The 26,411-nt window shown below is 42.3% G+C and overlaps 1 long non-coding RNA gene and 1 pseudogene across 1 annotated transcript in view; both read left to right on the top strand.

Annotated features, from left to right (window-relative positions):
• LOC135321207 (uncharacterized) overlaps positions 1-26,411 on the top strand; it is a 352,339-nt gene that overhangs the window by 284,258 nt on the left and 41,670 nt on the right. Inside the window, exon 8 of the long non-coding RNA XR_010380771.1 lies at positions 7,130-7,249. This is a non-coding gene — a long non-coding RNA (uncharacterized LOC135321207). The remainder of the gene's footprint in view (positions 1-7,129; positions 7,250-26,411) is intronic.
• Positions 4,719-5,681, top strand: LOC105092272 (KATNB1-like protein 1; annotated as a pseudogene).

The raw sequence follows: 26,411 nt of genomic DNA on the forward strand, positions 1-26,411 counted from the left end.
ACCACTTAGCACAATAAATCCTTGTAAACAGAAAATGAAGCCTGCTTATATGTTAGACACCACCCCAATGCTAGAGTAAGATAGTATTTTTTTTCTTATGAATATAAAAATGGAATGGACATGACACCAAATAAGCAAGCAGTGAGACTGTACCTGAGGGGCAGGAATGAAGCCATGGTGAGTGTTTCCTGGGACAAAGAAGCCCCTTTACCCCCCTGACGTTGGGATGGAATATGTTATGGAGTGAAGTATGGCATACAAGGTAGCTTCCAGAGAAGGTAACACTTGAGATTGGACTTGAAAGATGGAAAAAGTTTTCCAGGTAGAAAAGACCTAAAGTCTATGCAAAGATACCAGCATGCAGAAGGAAATATCCAGAAAAGTCTCTGGAGGAGCGATGGGGAGGAGCTTTGTCTAAATGCTAAAGAATGGGTACTTTCTCACTCCTGGGGACCTGCTGAAGGATTTTGCACAGGACAAAGGTGTGATCTGATTTGATTTTAGAAAGATCTCTCTTGCTGTATGGGGAATGATGGATTGACTGGATGGGGTGAGACTGGAGATGAGGGATCACTTAGGGGACCATTACCGTCAAACAGGGCAGTGATGGTAACAACCTAACCTCCGCCCATCTTGAGGCTGACTCCGGAGGAGGTTTGGATGAGCACGATGAGAGCGGGCCCTTCCCCTCTGCCTCCTGGTGCAGCTCCTGCGTGGCAGCTCCATCTGTGAGAGGGAAGGATGCCTTAGTGTTTGCAGATGCACCCTGGGCCTGGCTGCTCCACTCCTCCAGCAGGCATTTGATAAAGAAACAAAGGAAAGCTGCAGGAGCAGAGACTGAACAAACAGACCAGTGACTGCCAGGTGCCGCCTCCCTGTCTTCTGGAGAGAAGATGGATGAAGGAGCCACTATCAGTCGCACTCAGGGAAGGAGGAGGGGTGATGTTATAAACATGTAAGGGTTCTAGTTTGGGGGCCATTATCTCAGTAAACTCTTACCTGAAGGATACAAGTTGCCAGGAAAAACTTAAGGAGGATCTGACTTCAGGTGAAATGAGGCTTTGTTCTGGTCACGTTATTTTTGTGGCTGTTTGAGCAGGAATAAACTAGTGGAGTACAATAGAAACAGGTGAAGTTGGCCGGAGCTTGTAGTCTAAAGAATACATGTCTTAAAATGACTTGTTCCAGGCCACGGGAAGATTCTTACTGTGTTGTCTAGCTACCAGAAAGTCCCTTTGGTTGAGTAGATGTGGTGAAAGTTTTTCTGGAGAGCAGTAAGGCATTTTCCTGTGACTCTTGGGCATGTACAGATGCTCCCCTTCACTTCAACCATACTTTCCACTGGTGTTATTGTAGACTTTGTAATCGCCAATAACTGCATCACCTCCAAAATCTCTATTGTAAGATTGAGATTGTAAGATCACCCTCTGATCACTAACCCTACCTTTCCATCTCACTCTTTAGCATCTCAAGTACAATTCTTGAGCCACAGTAGGGCCTTCAGTCTATTGTCCTTACTATTTTCTCACTATCCATCTTCCTGCATGTCATGTATTTACCCTAGATACCTCCCTGGAGTCAGCTAAATTGTGATGTTAGGGACCTCATGCTCCAGACTGCTGAGTCTGCCCAAGACTTCCATCACCAACTTGGGGATTTTTTTCTTAGAAATGCTATAACAAAATACCACAGACTGAGTGGCTTAAATAACATATATGTGTTGTGTTATAGTTCTGGAGGCTAGAAGTCCTAGATCAAGATGTTGGGATGGTTGATTCTTTGTAAGGGTTGTGAGGAAGAATCTGTTCCATGCCTCTACCCTAGACTCTAGTGGTTTGCTGGCAATCTTTGACTTTCTTGGCTGGGAGAAGCATTGCTCCAATCTCTGCCTCCATCTTCACATGATGTTCTACTTCTGTGTGTGTCTGAGTTCTAATATCCCTTTGTTATGAAGACACCAGTCATACTCGATTATGGGCTCACCCTCCTCCAGTATGTCTTTATCTTAACTTCACTAATTACATCCTCAATGACCCCCATTTCCAAATAAGGTCACATGCTGAGGTCCTGAGAGTTAAGACTTCAACATATCCATTTCAGGGGACACAATTTAACCCACAACAGAGGGATTTCCAAAGTCATCTTCATGATAATTTGCTGGAAAGACTCACAGAACTCACTGAAAGGTATTATGCTGATGATTATGTTTATTATGAGGAAAGGATGATTAAAATCAGCTGGAGGAAGAGACTCATAGGGCAGAGCCTGGTAGGCTTCCAAACACAGAGCTGCCATCATTCTCAGGGCGAGTTGCCCTCCCAGCATTGCTATGTGACAGTACTCACGGAGTACTGCCAACTCAGGAAGCCCATCCAAGCTTTTTATTGAGTTTTTATTGAGCGTGATTATGTAGGAGCGATTGATTGATTGGCTGTCTAGGTCGTTAAACTCTGCCTCAAGGTTGACTGATACCACATGACCCAAGTCCTTGCTTTCTAAACACACAGTGGATTTTTCTGTAGTGGCCAGTCTCCTGTCTGATACTATCAAAGGTGACCAGCCCCACCCTGAGCTATCTTCTCTCTGTAAACTGTCAGGTGTGGTCTGAGGGGCCCACCATGAATAACAAAAGACACGCCTGTCACCGAGGAAATTCCAGGTATTTGGAGGTTACCTCCCAGATGTCAGAACAAAGGCCAAACCTCTCTTTCCATGAGGCCACATTGCTTATTCCACAGCATCCATCCTTCTTAGCCTGCTGCCCCCCAATAAACTCATCTGATTAAACCCTGGTCTAGTGAAATCCAAACCCTCCTCCTCTCTGCCTGTGCCCGAGCAGCTGAGCAGTGCTGAAGAAAATCTCCAAACTGGGTAGGCGGGTCTCACTTCCTGGACACACATCTCACATGGGCACCGCCTTCCAGACACTCCGCTACACTTCCCTGCTCCAGCCCTTTTTCTTACTGTATGGTTTTTATACTTTTCTCCACATACACCTCCTGCCCTATTTCTGCAAGCCTCTCTCTGAGATGATAAATATCTTATTCTTCATTGAAAACAATGGTTGCAGTAAGAGTAACTTCATATTTCTTTGCCCAAATCTTTCAGCCTGTAAGATTCTTGACTCCACATGGTCTGTCCACCCACCCTCCTGACACAACAAACTCATCCAGTTCCATAGCGTTAAGTAGTATCTTTACCTCAGTGATTCTCTTCTAAGTGCCCAGTTCTCATATTCAACTCTCTACTGGGACATCAGCTCTTAGAAGTGCCTCTTCACATCTACTATGGCCAGCCCTGAAACTACTTCTCTTCTAGATTTCCCATCTGAGGAAATCTCACATCCTTCAGGGCTCAGACTCAAACTAAGGAGTTATCTTTGATTCCTTCAAACCCCACATTCCATCTATAAGCAAGGTTTAGCAGTGATACCTTCAGAACATCCTCTGAGTCTGACCACGTCTCACCATCTCCACTGCCAAAGCCTCAATGCAGCGCTTCACCTGGAACCAGTGCAAACACTTCTTAAGCAGTTCTCTTGCTTCCATTATTTACCCCTTAGTCTCTACACGGCAGCTAGATGGAAACCATATATAGTCAGCACCCTATTGTCAATTAGAATCAAATCCATCCTCTTTTCATGACCTGTGCACACACTGAGATTACTTCAGTCTTGGCACCTGTGGCACACACTGGCTAGTTGTTGACTAAACCATTTCCTTTTTATTCCTGGACACACACATACTTCCTTGCCTCCTTACAGGTGGGTGTCTGAATTGTAGACAATAAAGTGTGGGTGGAAATGGTCCTTTCTGGTTCTGGTCTGTAAAGCTGTGTACATGCAAACTTGTCTTCTCTTTCTTCAACTACGACTTGAATGCAAAGGAGGCTGAGGTGAATGAATCAGATGGTGAATCCACATTTGGGAAGGAGTCTGTGCCTCAGGGACGTAGTGGAACGATCAGCATTTTCCCTCTCCCTTGAGGCCTACATTGGGCTGTGCTCTAGTCTAGGTGAGAAATAGACTTTGATTGTGTTACACCATTGAGATTCGGGGGCTGTTTGTTCCAGTTATTACCGTAACACGACCAATACAAATCTCTTGCACTTTCTCTTCCTCTTTTTTTAAAAATTCTCTTTCCCACAGTCTTGGTGTGACTTCCTCTCAAGGTTTTGGGCTCAACCAAATGTCACCTCCTCTTCAAAAGAATGTCCTCTGACCCCTCTGTCTAAAATAGTTCCCCCACTGTCCTTTTATATCCAGTTGTCCCACCTGGGTTCTTCACTACACTAACCATTACCTGAGATTACACATATGAATACGAACATAAACGTATTGTCTGTCGTACCTATGTTCATATGTGTGTCTTCCCAGTAGAGTGTAAATTCTGTCAGGGTATAAATCTTGCTAATCTTTTCCATCCCGATAGTCTCTGCTCCTGGAACACTATCTGGCATATGGTTAAGCATTCAACCATTACCTTTTTTTTTTAAAATGAATTAAGGCATTTCAAAAGACCCTAAGTAGATTTTAGAATGATAGTACAAATTCCCAATATGATGTTACACTTCTGTCAGAAAGAAAGACTTGCTTTCAATGTTTTGCCTTACAACTAAGAAGGGACTGAAATGGAGTCTAGGCTGCGGGGCGCTGTGGGTCAGCGCCTGGGCGGGGCAGAGGCACCGCAGTACCACGAGGCATCGGTATATAAGAGATTATGGCATCTGAAACCCACACTTTTTAGAAAGAAAGAAAAGGAACTTTTGTGATAATATTGAGGATCATTCCATTGATCTTCCTAGAAAAAAGGCTCTCTAATTTCACTAACAAGAACCCGAAAGAGTTTAAGAAATCTCCAAGACAGTTGGCTGCTTACATAAATAGAACAGTTGGACAAGCTGTGAAAAGCCCAGATAAACTACGTAAGATGATCTATCGCATAAAGAAAGTTCATCGTCCCTTTCCAAATCCTTATTACAGAAGAAACCAGTCTTTAGAAGTGGGGGCTGTGACATGGCAAATAAAGAAAATGGACTGGCTTGTGCAGGCCGCCTCCCTGAGAAATTATGCCACAATATTCATATTTGGTTCATTCCAGTGATTCTGGTTGTTCACAGACAGAAAGCGCATCATCAAAATAGAGTAGGTTTTGTTTTTTCCTCTGAGGTTTCTCAGGACCAGGAAACAATGACACACGTTTTGTTCAGCAGGAATTTGAGACTGAATGTAGCTTTAACTTCCTGGAGAAAGAGAAGTGTAAGTGAACTTGTAGCTTCTTTGGTGAGGATAGAAGACCTGGGACTTGGGGTAGTTCGCCTTCCTGTGCCAACCAATAGTTTACAGGAAGAAAGGCAATACATCTCACTCAGCTGCTGTGTAGACTTGTTGCCTCTGGTAAAGTCACTACTTAAAAGCAATTTTGAAGAATATATAACAGTTGGTTTAAACTGGCTTCAAGCAGTTATAAAAAAGATGGTAGTCAGAACTATCATCCAAAACAGGAATTATAAATGATGGAAATACTTGAATTTTAAAACAACAAAGAAGTTGATTGTGGGAACAGGAAAACCATCTTACTTTGGTTCCAGGATATAAGGTAATATAGCCAAGGATGTAAATGCTTATTTATTACAGTTGCATTGAAAGACTTCATCTACTAAATAGCATTTGGTAATTCAGAACATCCCTGGACTATATGATTTCCCCAAAAGTGTCTCATCAAAGAGCTATGAACTGTAGAAGAAATCAAAGCCACTTTTTTCCCTTTAAAAAAGCCACATAATGAAACCACTAACAAAATGCTAACAATCTACATCACACTGAAGTGGAAAAGAGCAACTTCAACTTCAATGAGGTAGAAGTATACTATGAAGATTATTTGCCTTTGCTGCATTTGGGATTTATATGGTTATTTGGTAACATTATTTAAGAACTGTTGGATCTTAATACAATCCGGCATAAGACTATAATTTATACTATGTGAAAAAATAAGACAGGACTTATTACTAGGAATCACAAAGACCAATCATTATTTTTTTAAGATGTATATATCTATCAAAATTCATCAAATAGTACATCTGAAATATGTGTAGTTTACTGTACAGCAAATAACATACCACAGTAAAGGTGTTAAAAAACAAACAAACAAAAAGACCCAAACAAAAAAACAAATAAATAAAAAAGCTTTTGACTTCAATAAATGGGGAGGGGGGGAGAGCAAATGAGGAAACTCCATCTTTGTCTATCCGAGTACAAACTACTCATTGCTTCTCCCAGACCACAGTATTTGGCTTCAAATGTGGCTCTACTGTCCCCCTCCAAATGTTAATTTCCCCTGCCCCCCCCCCCCAATTTTACTCCATCCAACATCCAGAGTGACCTTTCCAGAGCCCAGTAGTGGTCACAACAGTCAGTGGCTTCTTGTTGTCCAAAGCTCTTTTGGGTCCATCCAGGTTTACCTCTCCAACTTCATGGCTTCTCTGCTTCACCAGGGCACTGTGCTCCGGAGACCTTTGTTTGTGTGATTACGTGGTTAACAACATTTCTTCTCACTAGAATCCATGAGGTTAGGGATCATGTTCATTTATGTTTACCATTTTATCTTCATTGCCAGTCACTGTGCCTGGCAAATAACAGATGTTCAGTAAGTATTTGAATGAATTGATGAAAGAATGAATGGGATTCAGGTCATATCTCACTGATGTTAAAGAAAAGGTTAAGGCTCACAGAAACAGTCAGAGCAAGTCAATGATCTTTATTGTATAAATGGAATGGTGAGAAATATCTGTCATCGCATCAGCTGTGGCCAGTCTGTAGGGGAGGGAGGCAGTAACCTAGGTAGTCAGGTCCTTGCTGTGAAGGTGGTCGCCCTCTTGCTGGCAAATTCCTTGGAATCATCAGTGCCCATAGGCAGTGTGATCGTCTCAGGGCCAAGGAGAAGTACTCACAGAAGATTCCTGGAATCCTTAATATTCAAACCTAATCACCTGCATCACAGCCTCTGGTCACCATGGTGCAGACCCATGGAGTGATCTGGACAGATTAATTAAAAAAAAATCTTGTGTGTCACCTTCTCAGGTCACAGCCTCCTAGTTGTCTGATTCACACCATTACATTTATGTTCCATAGAACCAGTGGGAAAAACAGAATGAGAAATTCTTGCACCGGCTGTTTTGCAGTAGACGTCAGCTGACATCCATGACAGACAGCAGGTTGAAGATGCGCGTGTATTGGAGCCTGTGCCTTTTGGTAAGTAAAACAGATTTCAATAGGGAAGTAGACAGCCTGTTCATCAGAGAGGAAATCAAAATAGCTAATAAACTCAGAAAACATGGTTAACCTCTTTAAGAATCAAAGATAACAGAAAATAAAAAAAGATACAGAAAACAAAAGAAAACATTTTTGACTATAATGATTAAAGATTTTTAAAATGATGTCAGGGTTGTCTGCAGTAGATACTTTGATAGAGTGCTTATGATCATGAATTCCTTAAACTTTTTTTAAATGGCAAGGCATACTGGTGATATATAACAGGACTGTGGAAAATATTTTATACCCTTTGCAAATCGTTTTCCCCAAATCAATCCATAAGATGTTTGACACAGTGTTATTTATATTAAAAATGAAACCCCATGAAAAGCCATCCTAAATATCTAACAATAGGGGAGTCGTTTAAAAAATGTTTCCAAAGATCCACGAAATCTTTCTGAAGAATTTTACTAACAGAGAAAATGCTCAAAAGGCTATTTAGTAAACAGCATGGTACAGAGCTGTACAAAGTGTTAGATGTCAACTCTGAAAGAATATTTGCATGCAGTAAAAAAAAGAAAAAACAAAATGTTTTTATGTTTAGACATAAAGAGGAAAAGAAAAACCAGCATAATCTCACAATTCCCAGTACAGATATAAGACAACACAGTAGGGTTCTTTATACTGACTGTGTATTTCCAAACTTTCTACACTAATCATGTATGTTCAGAATATCATGGGGAAAAAAAGTTAAGAACACAGACAGTGTTTTGGGGTCAGCTAGGCCTGGGTTCTGATCTTGGTTCCTCTACTTCTTGTTGTGACCTTGACCAAGATCGTTAGCATCTGTAAGTTTCAGTTTTTGCATGTGTGCCTTGGGTGTAATAGTGCTCCTTCGGTTGCTAGTAAGGTCAAATGAAATAAAATATGTAAAGAGCTTAGTATAGTACATGACATAGAGTGGGCCTTCATGAATGTTAGGATGCTCAGAATCCCAGAATTTGAAATTTTCAATTGCTGGGGATTATCCTATCTCACCTTCAAGTTACACAGGGAGGGCCACTGATGATGTTGGTGGACGTCAGTGGCTCCTCTCAGTGGCACAGCTCATAAGCAGCAGAGCCTTGTGATTTTGCATTCCTGTTCTGTGTCCTTTTTGCAATGCCTCCTTCCTTCCCTGGAGAAACGGAGTTTGGCCTTGAATTGCTTATTTTTTGTTTGTTGGTTGGCTTTGATGATTTTTTTTTTAAATGCCATTCATCCCTGCAAAGCTGGGCAACTTTCCTAGTGATTGTTGATGTGAAAGCCAAGTCAGTTACATTCTGCGAGAAGAATTTAAATGACATACTGCTTAATATCAGTGGAGGATCACTGGGTGCAGGAAAAGTGATAAGCCAAGTCAGAAGAGGTTGCTTAACCTGTGTAGAAAGTTAAACTTTACCTTGCCGCAAAGCAAAAACGCCTGGGGAAGGGAGGTCTTAAGTTCACCCCTGTTAGGCAGCCTACTAACCAGTTTCTTTCTTCTAGCCTCCCTTCTTTCTTATCCAGCTTGTACGCTACAGGCAGAGTGAGTTCTATTAAATTAACTGCTACTTAAAACCCCTCCTGGCCTTTTATTGCCTGCAAGATAAAGCCTGAACACCTAGTATGGCCTGAGCCCTTCATGGTCTGCCACCTGTTTATCTTTTCTGCTCTGGGTGTTTCCCTGGACTACCATGCTTCTTTCCCTTATTAGTCTATCTGATGAACTCCTACTCATACTTTAAGACCTAGACTAAATGTCCCTAAACTGTAAGCTCCTGGACTAGACTGTGAATCCATTATGTCAGGGAGTTTGAATGTCTCAAACTACAAGCAATAGAATACTGGTATAGTGGCTTAAACCGTGCAGGAGTTTATCCTCTCACTTAACAGGAAGTCTGGAGATGATGGTTCCAGGATTGACTCTGTGGCTTGATGACCTCTTGTCCTCATCTTTTCCTTCTGCCAGCCTCAGAGGGCTAGCGACATTTGCTTTGGTGGTTATGTGAGTTGCTGCGACTACAACCACCAGATTGGGTTCTGTTAGAAAGAAAAGATGTGTAGTGTTTGGTAGGCAGGATGGTGTGCCGATACAGAAAGGCAGAAGTGGTGGATCAAGGGCCATTTTTTCTTGAGCCGCCTTCTTTTTTATTAATCAGGTAGAAAATTTTCCTGAAGCTGTCTAGCAGGCTTCCTCTTACATCTCATTGGCTAAAAATGGTTCACGTGGTCACTCCTGAATCAATCACAGGCAAAGGGAAATGGGATGGCTGTGACTGGTCAGACCTCACTCAACTCATTGCCTTGGTCTAGAACTGCCTCTCAGGGATCTGCCTGATACCTGAACAGAGGGTATCTGTTAGGAATGAAGAAGTGTAATGTTGTTAGCTGAGTCACCAACGGCTTTTGACAAAGATTCCAGTGTTGCTCCAGATTGAGTGTTCTCTGTAAAACCCTCTGTAAAGTCCTACACTACTTTGTCCTCTGTGTCTGCATAGCCTATAACTCTTACTGTATCATAATTTCTCAGATTCTATTAAGTTCCTGTTACTGTATCTTAAATCTGCCTGTCTGTTTCCTACATTGATCTGTGAACTCCTTAAGGGCAGGAAACATATTTTATTTAGGTCTAAATGTCCAGCATTAAATGTCCATAAGTTCTCAATAAATGTCTATTGATTGATTTTCTGTACAGCTATTATCAAATCTAATTCCTTTATTTCCTCCCTCCATTTTTTTTTTCTTATTCTGTCCTTATTAAGGCCAATAGGGATGTTACTAATGCTTAAATTTCACATGTCTCAGATCACACGTTGAAATGCAGTTCTGGTGTCTGTAATGAAGCCTGGAGCCCCTCTTAAAATGACAATGACTGTATAAACAGATTTTGACTGAAAAATTTATTAATGATTCTTTTCTTTGGTAGATAAAAGCGGGCATTTAGCTTTATCAGAGACAATATAAATTGAAAATTGAAAAGTTCACATCTTTTGCATGAAAAATGGGTTTCACGCAACCAGAAACCAAGCCAAACAAAAAAGTTAATCTAGCTTTCTTGAAAATGACAGCTTCAGTCAAGCTGATTTATAGAGTCTCTGAGGGGCTTTTGTGGCTTTTTCTCTCTCCTTTGCTCTGCTTCCATACCACCCATTTCTATCCATGCTGGGAAAATATAACTATCTACAGTGGAATGAGTGAGGGGCTGCTGCTGTCATTCTCTTAAATGACTGTGTCTCAGAAGCTAGGAAAGAAATTCTGTGACATTGTTCTTGCAGTTGGCATCTGTGCAAGTGAGTGAGAGAGATCACTGTAACTTCATATTTCGCATCTTTTTCTCCTTCGGGGAGCTTTTCCTGACCTTCTTATCTGGGTTAGGAAATGTTCCTCTCAGTTCACTTAACACCCTCCTTATGCTTTGCACAGGGCACGTGCTAAAAAAGGTTGAGTAGGTAAGATTGTGTGGTGAAGATAGATGTGCATTTCTGTATGTACACACTTGTTTTTTTAGCAAGCACACGCATATGGCACTTACCCTGTACAAGGCATGTTTCTGTATGCTTTATACATATTCATTCAGAATTTTACAATTGACCAAAGCACTTGCGATACATTGGCTCATTGGTTCCTCACTGTAACTTTAGTGAGCAGATGGATAGAAATTATCCCCACAGTATAGGTAGGCAAGCATACTCAGAAACTCATCTATTTACCCACAATACCATGGTTTGCAAATAGCAGAGGTGAGATTTTAACTTACTTGTTCTGACCCTTGGCACGGTATTTTGCTGGAGGAGGCCTGGTAGAGTCCCTTTAACATTTTGAGATTACCACATCTGTAGTAGGTGAAGTTTTGGCTACTTTAAGAAGTTATTTAAGGAAACAAAGATTTTTTTTCCTATGTTTGAAACCAACTTTAGTAGTATTTTAGTCTGCAAATGCTACATTACTGCTAGATAACAAACAGCCCCCAAGTTTAATGTCTGAAACAATACTACTGTTTGGCTAGGAGTTGGCTGATCTAGGCTAAGCTTGGCTGAACAGCTCTGCATCAAGTTCTGAATTTGATGGGGCTTGGGTCCTCAGAGCTGCCTAGGTTGAGAGCAGTTCCAGACATGTTCATTCTAGGGAAGACTCCCCAGGAACGTGGTGATGGGAAGAGTACAAGAATTCAAGCCCAGCTACACAAACCCAATTCAAACCTCTGCTTGTGTCATGTCAGCTAACCTCTCATTGGCCAAACCAATTTTCACTGTCAAACCCAATTTAAGGGAGGAAGCACCCTCTACCCACCATGAAGCCAAAGCAAGTTACACAGTTCATATAAATTTTGGTGGAGTGGGAACTTAAACTCCCACATTGAAGATGAGGGAGGGGTTGGACATGATTATTTTTGAACAATAATCTAGTCCACTACAAGGGGATTCCAAGTAGGGTTGCCAGATTTAGCAAGTAAAAAATACAGAGTACCCAGTTAAATTTGCATTTCAAATAATCAAATATTTTTAAGTATAAGTAGATCCCAAATATGGCATAGGCTATACTTATACTAAGAAAAAAAAATCGTTTTACCTGAGATTCAAATTTAACTGGGTGTGCTGTCTTTTATCTGGCAATCCTAGTTTTAAATGAATCAGTCGCTCTACACAAGGTGCGATTAATAGTGAGAATATGTCATTGACCAGATTATACAAAAAGTATGCTTGTGTTGATTTCTCTAGTAACCACCCACCCTTCTGCTGGGACTGGCCTGGCTCTCAGAAGAAAGGCGCAGGCTTTCCTGAAAATATCACCAAGTACTTTAAGGGGCCAGATAAGTGGAGTCCTCAAGGCCAGTTAGCACTGGCCTTCTTGTTAAGCTGTCAACCAAGGAGGCAGTGGAAGGTGCTGGCGATTTCATAATTTTCAATGCTATTGGTGAGCAAACCTGGGCAGCTCGTCTCTGTAATCAGTCCCTGCAATAGGATTCCAGGCTTGGTCATTGTATATTTTGAGAGTGTTCATCTTTATCATGGCTTTTGCCTCCTCCACACTCACTAAGTTGGAAAACTACGGGTGTCCTCGGCACCAGATGAAGAATGGATGCCCACTAACTGGCTGTAAAGACCAAAGCAGATTCATTTTCATTTGGGAGCCGCTGGCATTGAAGTGGTGTGAAATCTTTATTTGAGGTGACCCCGGCTTTATCTCTCCATTGTTGCTCAACCTCAGATAATTACTTCTGGCCCCCACACACCTCTGCCGTGGCTATTAAAATGGGAGGACAAAAGGTACAGTTGTGAATTGCTCTAGCTAGTCATTTGAAGGTCTTTGTTGGAGCAAATTACTTTGTTGGGTGTTGCAAGGGTACCTGCAGCTTTTTGGACCAGTACAAAGGGTCTTAAATTGTGTGTGTGTGCATGTTTTTAAAGATTGAGGAGGAGGAGGGGACATAAATATTATGTGAGAAGCCTGGGATTCTTTTCTCTAAGCCTTGCTTTTTGTCCAGAAATAATTATATTTAAATGTGGTTCCTGGTTTTTGTAGATGAATGCCAACTCCATAAACTCCGGATGTTAATTCTCATTTCTGCAGGGATTGGTCATGATTCATGGTTTGCAGGAGTTAGGGGCACCAAAACATTTTCTATTATCACTTGCAGAGGTGTAAAAGACAGGTCTCCTAGAAAGACATTCTCCAGGGAAGAAAAATGTCATTTTGGTGGAGGTTTTCTATCTTGTTGCGAAACGTCACTGCAAAAAATCTGTTTGAAAAAATAGTGAATCGTCTTGCTGTTTATTCTCCTTGCTGTGTTCATGAAACTGTCAGCTTAAGCATGTGGTGAAAATTATGGGAAAATGAGCCAGTTCCCCTGGTTTTGTAAATGATGGCAGTCTTTATATTTCTCAGTTTCCACAAAGGAAAATTTCCCTTGACTAGCTGATTAAATAAACATCTATTTGTAGGAGCAGTCAAGAGGTGAACAGGAAAAAAAATGGCAAAATAAGCAGGCACTTCAGTCTACTCATTTCTCAGGGAAGCACTGTGGCCTGGCAGCTGGGAGGCATCTGGGTCAGGAGTGCAGATTTTAATCTTACTGGGGCTTGAATCTTGTCTTCCTTGCTTTTCACTCTCTGTGGACTGCTAACTCTAATCAGTTTTTAAGAAATCCTGATAGTTAAGTGGATAGTAATGATCATGATAATTATATTGATAAGGGAATAATACTAGTCATTGTTCTATCATTAGTTAATCACTATGTGGAAGACACTATCCTAAATGTTTTTTATGCTTTATCCCATATTTAATCCTCTAAAAATCCTAGTGTGAAGATGATACGGTCCCATGTCACAGTTGAAAGGGGTAAGGAGGTTAGTAACTTGCCTTTGCTTCTTGTTATCAAGTCATAATTTGAACTCAAGCCTTCTGATTCCAAAGCCAAAATTTTTAAACTCAAAATTCCACCATAGCTTTTGGTGTTGGTATAAAGCAAAAGACTCTCAGCTCCAACCATGTCTCCCTTATTGGATCATGTCTCTGCTCAATATACTACTTTTTCTGGGTTATATTATGTTTTTTTCAATATATGACTATTTAATGAATATGTTACAATCTTCCCTTAAAAACTCAGTGCAGCAGTACAGAATATTTCCAACGTTCACTGGACTAGGTCACAAGCTCATCATTTGGACTTTGAATGATCCTGGAATTTCCAGAATATTTTTCTTAAATATTTAATTTTTTGTGTGTGATTGAAGGATTTGATACATAGCCTTTCTTGGGGTTGATGGCACTAATTTTCTTAAAATAATCCAGAAATTTAATATTATATTTTTCCTCTCCCAACTTTATTTTATACGCTTTCCTAAAATATCTGGGTTATACTATGAGCCTGATTTTCTCAACCTTGACAAGTCACCTGGGATGTCAGGTAGGGAAAAATTTTTCAGAGCCAGGGATTGAGAAGTAAGGTGGTCATGAAGAACTAAGAAAAGCTGTGGGAGGAAGCACATATTACATCTAAAAAGGTGGAAAGTGTGACAGTTTGAAAGAGGAGGAGAAGAGGTGGCAGGAAGATGTAGAGTATTGGCTGTGACAGCATCAGTCTCCCTTCGGCTGTGTGTGAGGTGTGGGGGGTGCGTGGGTCACCTATTAAAGGTCAGGTGAAGGCCGGGGTCAGCAACTTCACGTGACCTCACAGAGGGCTCCTCCGGGCTGCATGATCGCCACCCTTTGTGCCTGTGTACATGCGATGGGGGGCAGAAGTGGATGTCAACAGGGGAGCTGTTTGTCGCGGGGATTGGTTACTTTCAGATCAACAAGTGGATTTCCTCTTGGGGAAGTTTGAAGTTGAGGTTTTGTATCTCAACAATGTTTTTGTTGACTTCAGACATGATGCAGATAATATCTTGACTCATTTTTGCATTACTGTGGATGACTCAGATACAGGAAATTTTTGATGGTGAGAAAGTCAAGGCCAAAAATGAGCAAGTGTGCTAACTTTCTGAGTGAGCGCAGGTGCAGGTGGGGCCTCAGAAGTGGGACCTGGGCTGGTCTGAGCGCAGTGGGCACCTAGTAGGTCTGCACTGAAGTGAGCCTCAGAAGGAAGGTACTTTCTACTTCACAATTTCCCACAACCCATCTCTACTGGGAACAACACTGCCTTCATCTGTCAGGTTTATGGGTGGGTCAGGAGAAGTGTGGAGGCACCTATAGCACCCCCAGTGGAAAATCATTCCAACCCCCAAAAGATCAGATGGAAACAGCATCAGGACTTAGTGGGCTTTCCACTCTTAAATCCCTTGTGCTGCCAGTAGCATGCCTTCTGTGTGGTGTCTTGCAAGCAGATTGCAGGTGACATATGCAGAAGTGGGAAGTTCTATGAGGAGGCTGGTGGCTCTGTAGCGTGGCTGGACTTGCTTCCTTTTTTCTTAGTGCCCAGCTTTCACTGTGCCAGCCAGTGGGTGGGAAGGCATCATTCCATTGCTCAGAGATGTGGCACCTGCTCTACCTAGGGGCACATGCTTTGAAATGGTTCTGGCAGAGGAGACCCAGAGAGCCAGCTCCAGGCACTGTGCATGGTCAAGATGGGCCTGGATGCCCAGGTGGATGGAAAGCTTTGGGGAGAAAAGCGCCCAGATAGATGACTAATGGACACAGCCTTAGAGTTTGAGATATGACATCCTCCCCACCCTGCCTCAGCTTTCATGACAATAAGACCATCGAACAACACTATTCAATAGAATGATCGGTGATGATGAAAAGTACTATATCTGTGCTAGCAAACACTACAGTAGCCACTAGCCATGTGTGCTCTTGGGCACTTGAGAGGTGGTTAGTGTGACTGAGGGATTGAATTTTTAATTCCATTTAATTTTATTTCATGTCAGTTTAAATAGCCACATGTGGGTGGTGGCTATGGTATTGTGTAAATGTACTTTGGAATAATTTTATTATGGCTTGGAGATGGCTTAGTAAAATAAAGAGCACATGCACACACACACACTCACACACTTATACTCACACACACTCTTAACATTCTACCAAGTCCCTGCATATGCAACACTTCATTATCACATCCATTATCTCACAGCACCAGAGGAAGGTGATGTTCTTATTTTTCATATTTTATAGATGAGAAAACTGATTCACAGAGAAGTTAGGTGTTTTATTTAAGGTTACTTAGTAAGTGAGCAGTGCAACCAGGGCTCAGATCCAGGCCTGCTTCTCAATCCTGAGGACTGAAGGTGGTGATCATGAACCTCTCAAGAAAGACCCAGCCTCACAGCTCTCTTGTCAGAGCTGTTACTGACCATGTAACTGGGATGGCTTTAAGGTGATTCACCTGCAAAGCACTCTGTGACAAAGGCTTGACTCACATAATTTACTTTGGGAAGTGACCCCAAAGGAACAGAATTGAGGGTCTGGGAAATAGGAAAGGAACAAAAGCCAATGCAAGGGCGTATTATTGAGAGTAGGCACCTGGGGCTCCATCCTACAGGAACTGACTAGGAACTGTGCATTAAGACCCCCTTCTAGGGTGTTATCTCCCTTGTGCTTCCAGGTTGGTTCACACACCGGCACAGCTGAGTGGGTATCCACGGGCTCACCATATGGTGGTGCAGAGCCACCCTGGGCAGAATGCAAGGGGCACCTGGTATAAGGGAGGCAAGGAGCAGTCAGATGGTACTCTTGCTGGCTGCCACAGCAAAAGCTGGAGCTAAAAATGTGGCTGAGAGGCTATGAGATGGGGCATCAAAGATGTCCATGGACCAAGGGGAAAGAGCTAAATAGCACAGCTGGGAGTCAGAAATTAGGAGAGGCCAGGAAACTCTGAGAATGGATTCTTCCATAAGAAATGGAAATAAGTGGACCTAACCTTTTGATGCTGTCAATGAGCTATAGTCTACTTGGTTGCTAGCACAACTAGCTTTTGTGCTTATTGCTTTATATTTTGTGCAATATTGCTTTTGTGCATCATGCAAGGCGCAGTTTTAATGTAAGGCCTGATTTTTCCCATTGCCCCGTCTCTTTCCAGTTGACTTCTTTGTACCACCTAGATGGAGCAAGCTCAGGGAAACCAATAATTCAATGTATTCCAAATTTAAATCGCTATTATCTCTTTCATTCATTTATGGACAGCATGGCACAGAGGTTAAGAGCATTGGCTCTGAAACCAGACTGCTGGGTCACATCCTGACTCTACTACATACTAGCTTTGTGGACTTGGGCAAATTATTTAGCCCTCAGTTCTTTTCATCTGGAATTAGGGGTTCTAGTCCCGATTTTATAGAGTTATGGTGTAGAGTAACCGAATTAACACACAGACTGGACTTAGAACACTGCCTGTCAGGTAGAAAGCACAATATGCACGTTTGCTGTTGTCTGTTCATTCATTAATTGGTCAATTATTTCATGTCTGATTCATATGAGGCATCGCTCTCCTTGATCAGCGTGCATGCCTGGGTCTGACAGTGTCTCCGTGGCTCACTCCAGCATTTTGAAATTCTTTATTCCCTAAATTCCCAGACCACTGTCCTCTCCTTTTTTTTCATGCTATTTTCACTGATGAAAACGTTTTTTCCTTTACCAGTTCTCCCCTCCCCCGCTTCAACCTTTTCGACATTGGGACGTTTCAGGACTCACTCAGTCTCGGGCCATCTTTCTTATCAACACATTCTCCTAGGGTATCTTGTCTGATCTTGTGATTTTAAATACCTCTCTATAGGCTGATGACTCCCAAATATGTCTTTCTAGGTTTGACAGCCCCCGTGAGTTCCAGGCTCATAAAATTCTCGCTCAACATCTCCATTTTGATATTTGTTTGGCGCCTCAAACTAACGTGACCAGAAGAGAACTATTGATTTTCCTTCACCCTCACCTCAATCCCACCACTGAGTCTTCCCTTCATCTTCCCTGTTTTGGTAAATTAACTAATTGCTCAGACCCCAATCCAGCAGTCATCTTGCCCTCACATCTTGTCCACACCGAACCCAACACTATCCAAAATTGCTTAAGTTTTAAAAGAACCGCTTCTCAATATGACCACTGCTAGTATCTCCCTGTATGACTGTGCAGATGGGACATTCCCAAGGGAATTCCCACTCACATGATAGACATCATAGATTTCTATTTTTTTATGGAAAAATTTTATCAAATGGTCAAAGTGTTTCTTCTTTTAAAATAAATATTATTTTTAAAAATAAAATTAAAATACCTTGAGGACTAGGTCCCTCTTTTTAATTCTCACAGGAGTGCTGTAAGAACTAAGAGTCACCTTAATCATTGCTATAATTCTAGTTTAGACCATCACTTCTTTTAATTCTAATTTTTTATTGAAATGTAGTCAATGTACAATGTTAGTTTCAGGTGTACAGCAAAGTGATTCAGTTATATGTGTGTGTGTGTGTGTGTGTGTGTGTGTGTGTTTATTTTCAATTTCTTTTTCATTACAGCTCATTACAAGAAATTGAATACAGTTCCCTGTGCTACACAGTAGGTCCTTGTTGTTTATCTACTTTATATTAGTAGTGTAAATCTATCATCATCACTTCTTGCTCAGATCATGCCAACAACCTCCTAATCAGTACCCAATTTTCCCCTTTGCTTCCCCTGTAGCCCATTATCCACACACCAGTCAGATGGATCCTAAGGTATAAATCAGATGATACCACTCTCCATATTTACCCCCTCCATATTAGTTATCTGTTGTCATGTAACAAATTATCCACAAGCTTCAAACAACAGAAATTTCTTATCTCACAGTTATATGGGTCAGGAGTTCAGGAGAGACTCAGGTGAGAGGTTAGATCAGGGTCTCTCACCAGGTGCAGCCAAGATGCTAGCCAGAGCTGCAGTCATCTGAGCACTTGACTGGGCCTGGAAGATCCACTTCCAGGATGGCTCACTCACATACCTGTGAAAGGAGGCCTAGTCTTTGGCCTGTGGGCCTCTCTATAGGGCTCTTTAATGTTGTCACAACATGTCAGCTGACTTCCCTCAGAGTGAGTTACCTGAGAGTGAGAACAAGGCAGAAGGTACAATGTCTTTTAAGATCTTCCTCAATGGCTCTCAGCCAGGGGTGATTTTGCTTCCTGGCCTCCCCCAGAGACTTTTGGCAATGTTTGGAGATACCTTTGGTTGTAACAATTGGTTGAGGGGGTGCTATTAGCTTCTAGTAGGTAGAGGTCAGGGTTGCTGCTAAACATCCTGCCACATTAAGGGCAGTTCCCCACCACACACACACACACACACACACACACACACACACACACACACCCAAAGAATTATCTAGTCTACAATGTCAGCAGTGCTGTGGTTGAAAAACTCTGATCTAACCTCAGAAGTCACATATTATTTCCACCGTATGCTATTGTACACAGACAAATGCTGGTACAGGAAAGGGATAATCCAAGAGTGTGAATACCAGGAGGCAGGAATTATTGACAGCCATCACTGGCTACCACCGCTCTCCAGTGGCTTTGATTGACATTTAGTAACAGAAGGCAAACTCCTCACTATGGTCTTCCAGTTCTGACAGATTTGTCTTCAGCCTCCTTCTCCCATTTTATCTCTGATCATGCTCCTCCTCTTCCACTGTGATCCCACCACCCTAGCTGTACCTCTGTCCAACATGCCAAGCTTGACCCTATTTCAGGCCTTTGCCTCTATCCTGGATTGTCTCCCCTGATCTTTGGAGGGCTACTTCCTTCTTTTCAGGTCTAGCCTCTCAGAGAGCCCCCACCTTCCCTCAGGTTCTAAACTAATGTTGAGAGACACATCTCTTAACCGACACCAGTCACTCTCTATCCCGTAGTCTTATTTTATTGTGCTCATAGCATTGATCACCATCTGAAGTTATCATACTTATGTTTGTGTTTGTATGTGTATTTCTGTCTCCTCTTAGTAGAATGAAAGCACCATGAGACAAGGGCTTTGTTCTGTATTCCCAGAGCCTAGAGCAGTGCTGGGTAGTAGATGGTCAATAAATATTTGTTGAATAAATGAATGTGCTCTCATTTTTTAAGTATCATGTAGACGATTCTGGCAGATTGTGTAGATGAATTTCTTAAATATATGGGGAAGGAGTGAGACAAGCAGAGAAGTAACACCCTTTGGAAGTCATGTCAGAGGAGACCTCTGCATGTCTTGAGTTGTATATCTTGTTATGCCTGATAAATTTGCTATTCAGATTTCCTTCTTTTCCTTTCCCATATTCATCACCCTGTGACCTTGGCATGCATGTACAGGAAAGTTAAAAGACACCATCTTTGGACATGGACTAGGACAAGAAAATTGATTGCCTGACCTTGGCCTCATTAATCTAGTACTACAGCCATTGTCCCTAACTAGCCAAGGATTCACTGAAATCAAGTCCAGCTGCATTAACTGCTTTGAGAGTCTTTGACTAAAGAGCTACTTTTACACAGTTGGGAGAATGCACTGCAAACAAAGAATCTATCTTTTATGGGAATAATTAAAAGCCAAACTCACTGCTCCATACTGCAGTGTTAGTAGAGTCAGTCTGCACAGTTCTGCCAATCCCTTGGGTATTTTGAATTTATAGATACTCTTTATCCTGAGTTTGCTTTTGGACTCGGCTGTCTCTGGTGTCGTGATTCATGCAACTTTAGTCCAAGAATCACCTTCAGACAGATCACAGCTGAATTCCTAAGCCCTCAAATCTTTACTCAACCTGACAGTCCCAGACAATCCTAAGAAAAGGAAGATGTCTGCATAGAATAAGTTGTTTCTTAGGACAGGAGCTGCTAAATATGAAGATGAAAGAAGCAATGCCCTCAGTGAAAAGGGGATTCCTGGGCAGAGACTACTGGTCAACCTTGTCTCAAAATTACCGCATAGACCTAAGTCATTCCCCTGCTGGCTTCAAACTTTGAGATTTCAGTTTGGAGCCAGAGTAAATTACTGTGGAATTCCCATTTATTGGATGAGAGCTCCTAGAACTAGACTCTTCCATGGGAGGACTTGGGAGAGAAATCAGTGTTGCCATTTGAAACCAGAGTCTGAAAATTCTTCCTTGCTGGGCATCAGGGTGTCACGTAATGACCTCCATGCTGTGCTGGGGAGCAGACTTGCTCTGCTTGAAATAACATAATTACAGCACTTGGCAAAAAGTGGAGGACAACAGAAATGAAGTTCAAGAATTCAAGCACATCAGCCAGACAGAGAGGCAGAAAATCTCAATCTAGACATCCTGGGGGAAAATAAGGTGATGGGGCCTGAACTGCGCACAAGCAGTTGTGCTAAAAATGGCAGCTGCCTCAAGCAGAAATTGTTATTACAGGACCGAAAGAGGGATTTGATGGCACATTGATGGAGGTGAATGAGTCAACACAAGTTTCCTTCCAGACTCCTGGGTCACAAACTCGAGGGAGGCTCTGAAGATGGGAAAGCACAAAATTGGAATATAAATTCCTGAGGTTTGGGAGGAAGGTGATTTGAAAGATTTGAAAGTAGAAGTCTGACTTGAGTTTGATTCTGTCTCTGCCACTGACTAGTAGTGTTGATGGATCGCTCAAGCCTTCACCATCTGTGGAGATCTTCAAGTCTCTCCAACAGAAAATCCTCCTGGACTGGAATTCCTTGGGTCTTTCCTGGCAGGACTGTTTTGTTGTCCTCTGGGATCTTGCCTGAGGGTGATGAGGAGAAACAACACAAACGAGTTTGGTGTGAAACACCAGTAAAGCAACTGCCATCAAGACAGTATAAAGCTACTAAATTCAGGTCACACAGAGTTCATCTGTGTAAGCTTCAGTTTTCTCCTCAGTGAATCAAGAAGATGGAACTCGGTTACTTTTTTGGACCCTCACAGATCTAATTGATGAGAATATCCCAAAGTAAGTGAAAAATGAAATCACTGAATGGAGGATTTTCATCTACATCATTTATTCAGAAATGTTTTTGAAGCTCCAATTATGAGCCAAGAGCTGTATCAAGATCTAGAAATTTAGAGATAAACATCCATGGTCTCCCCCTCAGGGAGCTTGCCTTCACTCAGAGATGGTCAAGCAAACATCCCATTATACACAGTGTGGTGATGACGCTAACGGAAGAAGCACCATGGAATGCACTTCATTTTAAAACCCAGGTTTGAATGAGGGATCTTGTTTTGTTTATTTAGTTGTTGATAGAGTTTATTTAGTTGCAACCAGACTCTACTTCTGACACTTTAAAAAAGCAAAACTTTTAAATATTAATGTGTAACCACACTGATTCTGTTCCAAGATCAGTAGAAGATCAGTAGATTATGATTCAACGAGTAGACAACCATGTGGCTGAGGGGTCGCTAAGCAAAGGCAGGCACTTTGCATCAGTTTTCCTGAGAAAGGAAACTCCGTTGTCATCATGCAGTGCAGAGAAACTGAGCAGGAGGGCAGGGCGAGGAGGCTGCCAGCATCCTGGCTTCCTAATTAGGCTCCATAATTATTTGTGAACTCGCAGAGCTCAGGATGCCCTACAAATTCATGGGTCTGAATACTTCCCCAAACCACATAGAAACAGTCCTTCACTTACCATCATTTTGGAGTCTGCATACTTACCCCCGCTCTTTATCTGAGTAGACAGGCAGAAAGTGAGCATTCTGAAATCTCTTGTTGCATTACACCATAAAACCAAAAGAACACAGTAAGTGAAGGTCAGCTTCCTTCAGCAACCCAGGATTTCTCTGTTTCCCACTTATTTTGTCTGTATTCTGCCTATCAAGTTCTCCATAATGACTTCTTCTCCACAGTGCCCTTTCGGTGGCCCAACTCGACTTGCTCTGTCACTAGTGTTGCCACTGTGGATTATGGCATCTTTGTGAATTCTTTGCTGAAGTGTAACTCCCATCCTTCAAGATCCATTTGTGTATTTCTGCCCATCTCTGATGAAAATGACAGGAATCAGTCACACAGCCCTGAGCCCAGAGGAGGAAGCTCATAAACACCACTGATGCAACCTTTGGGCTAATACTGATGAAAAGTACCCTTAAAAATATTTCTGGCAAAGAAAATGTATGAGAAAAAATTCAGTTAACTTTGTATGCCTGTTAGTGGTGGAGGGGAGAGGTGTAGGTCATCCAAATGTCGATTTTATTAATTTTGCCCAACTTACCACATGCTCTGGCTGACAGAGGAGGCACGGAGGTTTATAGGTAGAGGCTGTGCACGGGATTCAGAGGTCCCCTTGTGGGCTCGTCTGTGATGTCTGAGTTCTCTTCTTTAGAAGGTGGAACTGTGTCTCAGTTCTCTGACTGTATGTGTTTAGTTTAGCACATATTTATTAAGAACTTACCATATGCCAAGCATGGTTTTAGGTACTGAGGATCAGGATGATTGAGGTTCTGTGAGGGCGGTGTGGGTGTGAGAGTGACGGACGCAGACAGGGACCCACACACCATCAGTGTGTCTGTGTGGTTCACTCCTGCAGTTGAGCAATAGTGTTGATAGCTGTCAGTGCCCTCTATTCTCTGCAGGGCATTCCCTCCACACGTGGAAAGTCGTCGGACATTTTTCCCCTGAGTTTTTGAGTTTCTGAAGTTTTTCTCCTACCTCGAGGTCTATTCCTTTTTATCTTCTTGGCAGGAATATTTTCTTCTACTCAGCCATTAAATGTAGAGTTCCTTAGTCCTAGGTTCGAACTCACTTTATTTTTACTCTGGGTGTTTTCCCCACTTAATCTCAGCCATTCTCATGGCCTCAATTAGTATTTTTTTGTACATAACTCATACATATGTATCTTTAGCCAAGAGTTATCCTCTAGCTTCAGGCCTGTGAACCAGAAACTTACTAGTCATTACATCTCAGGAGGTTCCAAGGTAACCCCTTACTCAGCATGTCCAAAATCCACTCTCAGTCATTCTCGCCAGGCTTGGTCCTCTACCTAGACTCCTCATCACTCATCCCTCTAGAAACATCATGTCAGCCTAGATACCTCCCACTCCCTCGGCCTCCGTACCCAGTGCATCACCAGGTCCTGTTGGTTTTACTTCATAAATGTTTCTGCAGTGGACTAAGTTATTTCCATTGCCACCACCACTACCAATGTCCGTGTTAATCTCCCCTCTTGCCTAGACCAGCAAGTTTACCCACATCTACTTTGGATCCTGTCCATTCCTTTCTTAATGCAGCCAGAGTGATTATTTCAAAACACAAATTTTAAAAAAATGTTCTTATCATTTGGAGATGCACACTGAAACATTTCTGGATGAAATGGTATGATGTTTGGGGTTTACTTTAGAATATTCCAGAAAAAAATAATGAGCAGCAGAAAGATCAAACAAGACAAGCAAAATATTGCTTACCCTTGAAGCTGTATAATGGGCAAAAGGAGGTTCATTTTACTGCTCTCTCTACTTTTGTGTATGTTTGACATTTTCCCTAATAAAAAGTCAATATGTGTGTACACACACTAATGTAGTAATGCTACCTCCCTACTTAACACATCTGCTTCCATTGCTCATCGTGTAAAGACAAAATTCCTTAATAAGAGCTCAAATTCCTGTGTAGTCTGGTTTCTACTGGTCTTTCCAGACCCCTCTTGCACCACGCAGTCTCGCTCTCAGCATCCTGCCTCTCCCTCTCCTGTGTCTTTCCCTCCCAGCTGCAATCTATGCACCTTCTCTCTTTCCCTGACTAGGTCAAATCACTCTAAGAGACACTTGGTACTTCTTTTCCTAACATGTGTCACCTCTGTATGATTATGAGAGCCATTCAATTACTGTCTCTTTACTCTACTAGACTCTAAAACCCAAGAGTTGCCTTTTAATCCCAGCATGGTACCTAGACAATATCGTGATTCATGTTGGCGCAATGAATGAATGAGAGGGTGAAGAGTATTTGGAGGTGGCATTCAATTTGCAACTTGACCATAGAAGCTCCAGCTTCCAGTGAAGATGAGTTACAGTGAGCCTCCTGGGGGCACTGGTTTGTCCCTCAACAGTGCCTGTGGGGCAGTGAGGTACTAGCTCTTAGCCCTGACTTATCCTTGAACCAGTAAACAGCAGAGCTGACTCAGGCCCAAGATCAGAAGAGACTCTCAGATCCAGAATCCAGCAGCTATTTTGACTATTGTTCCGAAGTCTCATTTTTTCCAATCGTCCCTGGGACTCAGTGCTCCCAGGAATGAGCCTCTCCCCATCCTCTGGTGGACCAGGTCTGGGATTCATCCTTGGTCTTTTCCTGGTTCATTTCTATGAGTTCTGACCAGTTACTTGGTCTCATGCTCTAGGTTTCTCTAAGGCAGGTCTGACTTAAACTCCCTCCCAGTGGAGCCTCGTTTGCATATTCTAGCCCAGCTAGCTGGGTGCCTCACCTGCACCCCAGTCTGGTGGCAGGGACCATCCTGGGTGGACAGATCACCTAGCTAATGACTATCACCAACCAGTCTGCTGAGCATTGCTTGTATTACCTGAATTCTTTACCACCATCCACTGTCCTTTTGCTCAGGTCTTCAGGAACAGTTTATAGGATTATGTCTGAGGTTATATTGTCTTCCTTGATGCCTCAGTCATCACTCCTGAGTCTCAGGGCTGCCTAGAGAAGTCTGCTGTTCGAGTCAGCCTCGCAGCCAGGCAGGGCCCCCAGACTGTGGACATCTGTGGTGAAAAAGCCCTGAACCAGCTCAGTATCACCTTTTCCCCATCATGACACCATTAGGATGAAACTGAAGGAATCCAGGATCAGCATCCGGGAGACAGCTTCAGTCTCCGATTTGTGATTATTGAGCTGCGTGATCTTAGATGAGTCATTACACCTCTGTTGGTCTCAGCATCCTCCTTAAAGGAAGAAGGGAGGGAGGAAGGAAGGGAGGAAGGAAGGGAATGGAAGGAAGGAAAGAAAAGACCTTTTGCTAGATCCATGTTTCCCAAACAGTTACACCAATAAATGGGTTTGGTGCCTAAATAAGTTTGGAGAACACTTGGGTGAAATGAACTTGAAAAGATTTCTTTACAGCAGGACTTCTCAGGGCTTTTAATGTGTCTCTCCATTAGAGAAGGATAGAATAAAGTGTTTGCCACACTTACTTAAATACTTGTAGAAATCAGTTTGAAAATACTGGGTTAGATTATTTCTGATTCTAAAAGCCTAATTTAAAAATTGTTTGGCTTTCTTATTCATATTGTATGTGATGTCTAAGTGTCATATGGTCTGAGTCTTTAAAGAGAGATGATGATATTCTAATGAAAGGATTCACCATTGAAATGAGGCATGAAACTAGTTCAGGTCAGGACTTCCTCTGGGTAGACTGTATGTTCAGAAAGAGAACATCCAGTACCTTCTCAATCAAGGCAAATTCCCTTATCATCTGAATGCACCACAGTCATTAACCTGAGAGCACCAAGTGCTCATTTTAAAGGTGAGTCAAATCTTAGTGGCCCAGATCAGAATCTCTTTTGGAGCATGGCAACTACTGAAGTCTCCTGACCCAGTGCCAGCCTGTCCGCAAGCCTTCTCCAAGCCTGTGAACACTGGGCTCATGTGTCCAAACAACATGAACTCTGGGATTCAACAACAGAGCAGTAAATCCTATTTTAACCTTCCAGCTTGATCTTTTGAGCCAAACTTAAGACAGTTGAATCAAAAAATCCATTATTTCAGTAAAACTAGGGGGTCTATCTTGGCTAATTTGGTCTCAAAAGATCAGTTTTGTAGGCATGGACTGTTTC

The sequence above is a fragment of the Camelus dromedarius genome, chromosome 4 (assembly GCF_036321535.1).
Source record: "Camelus dromedarius isolate mCamDro1 chromosome 4, mCamDro1.pat, whole genome shotgun sequence".
Lineage (NCBI taxonomy): Eukaryota > Metazoa > Chordata > Mammalia > Artiodactyla > Camelidae > Camelus > Camelus dromedarius.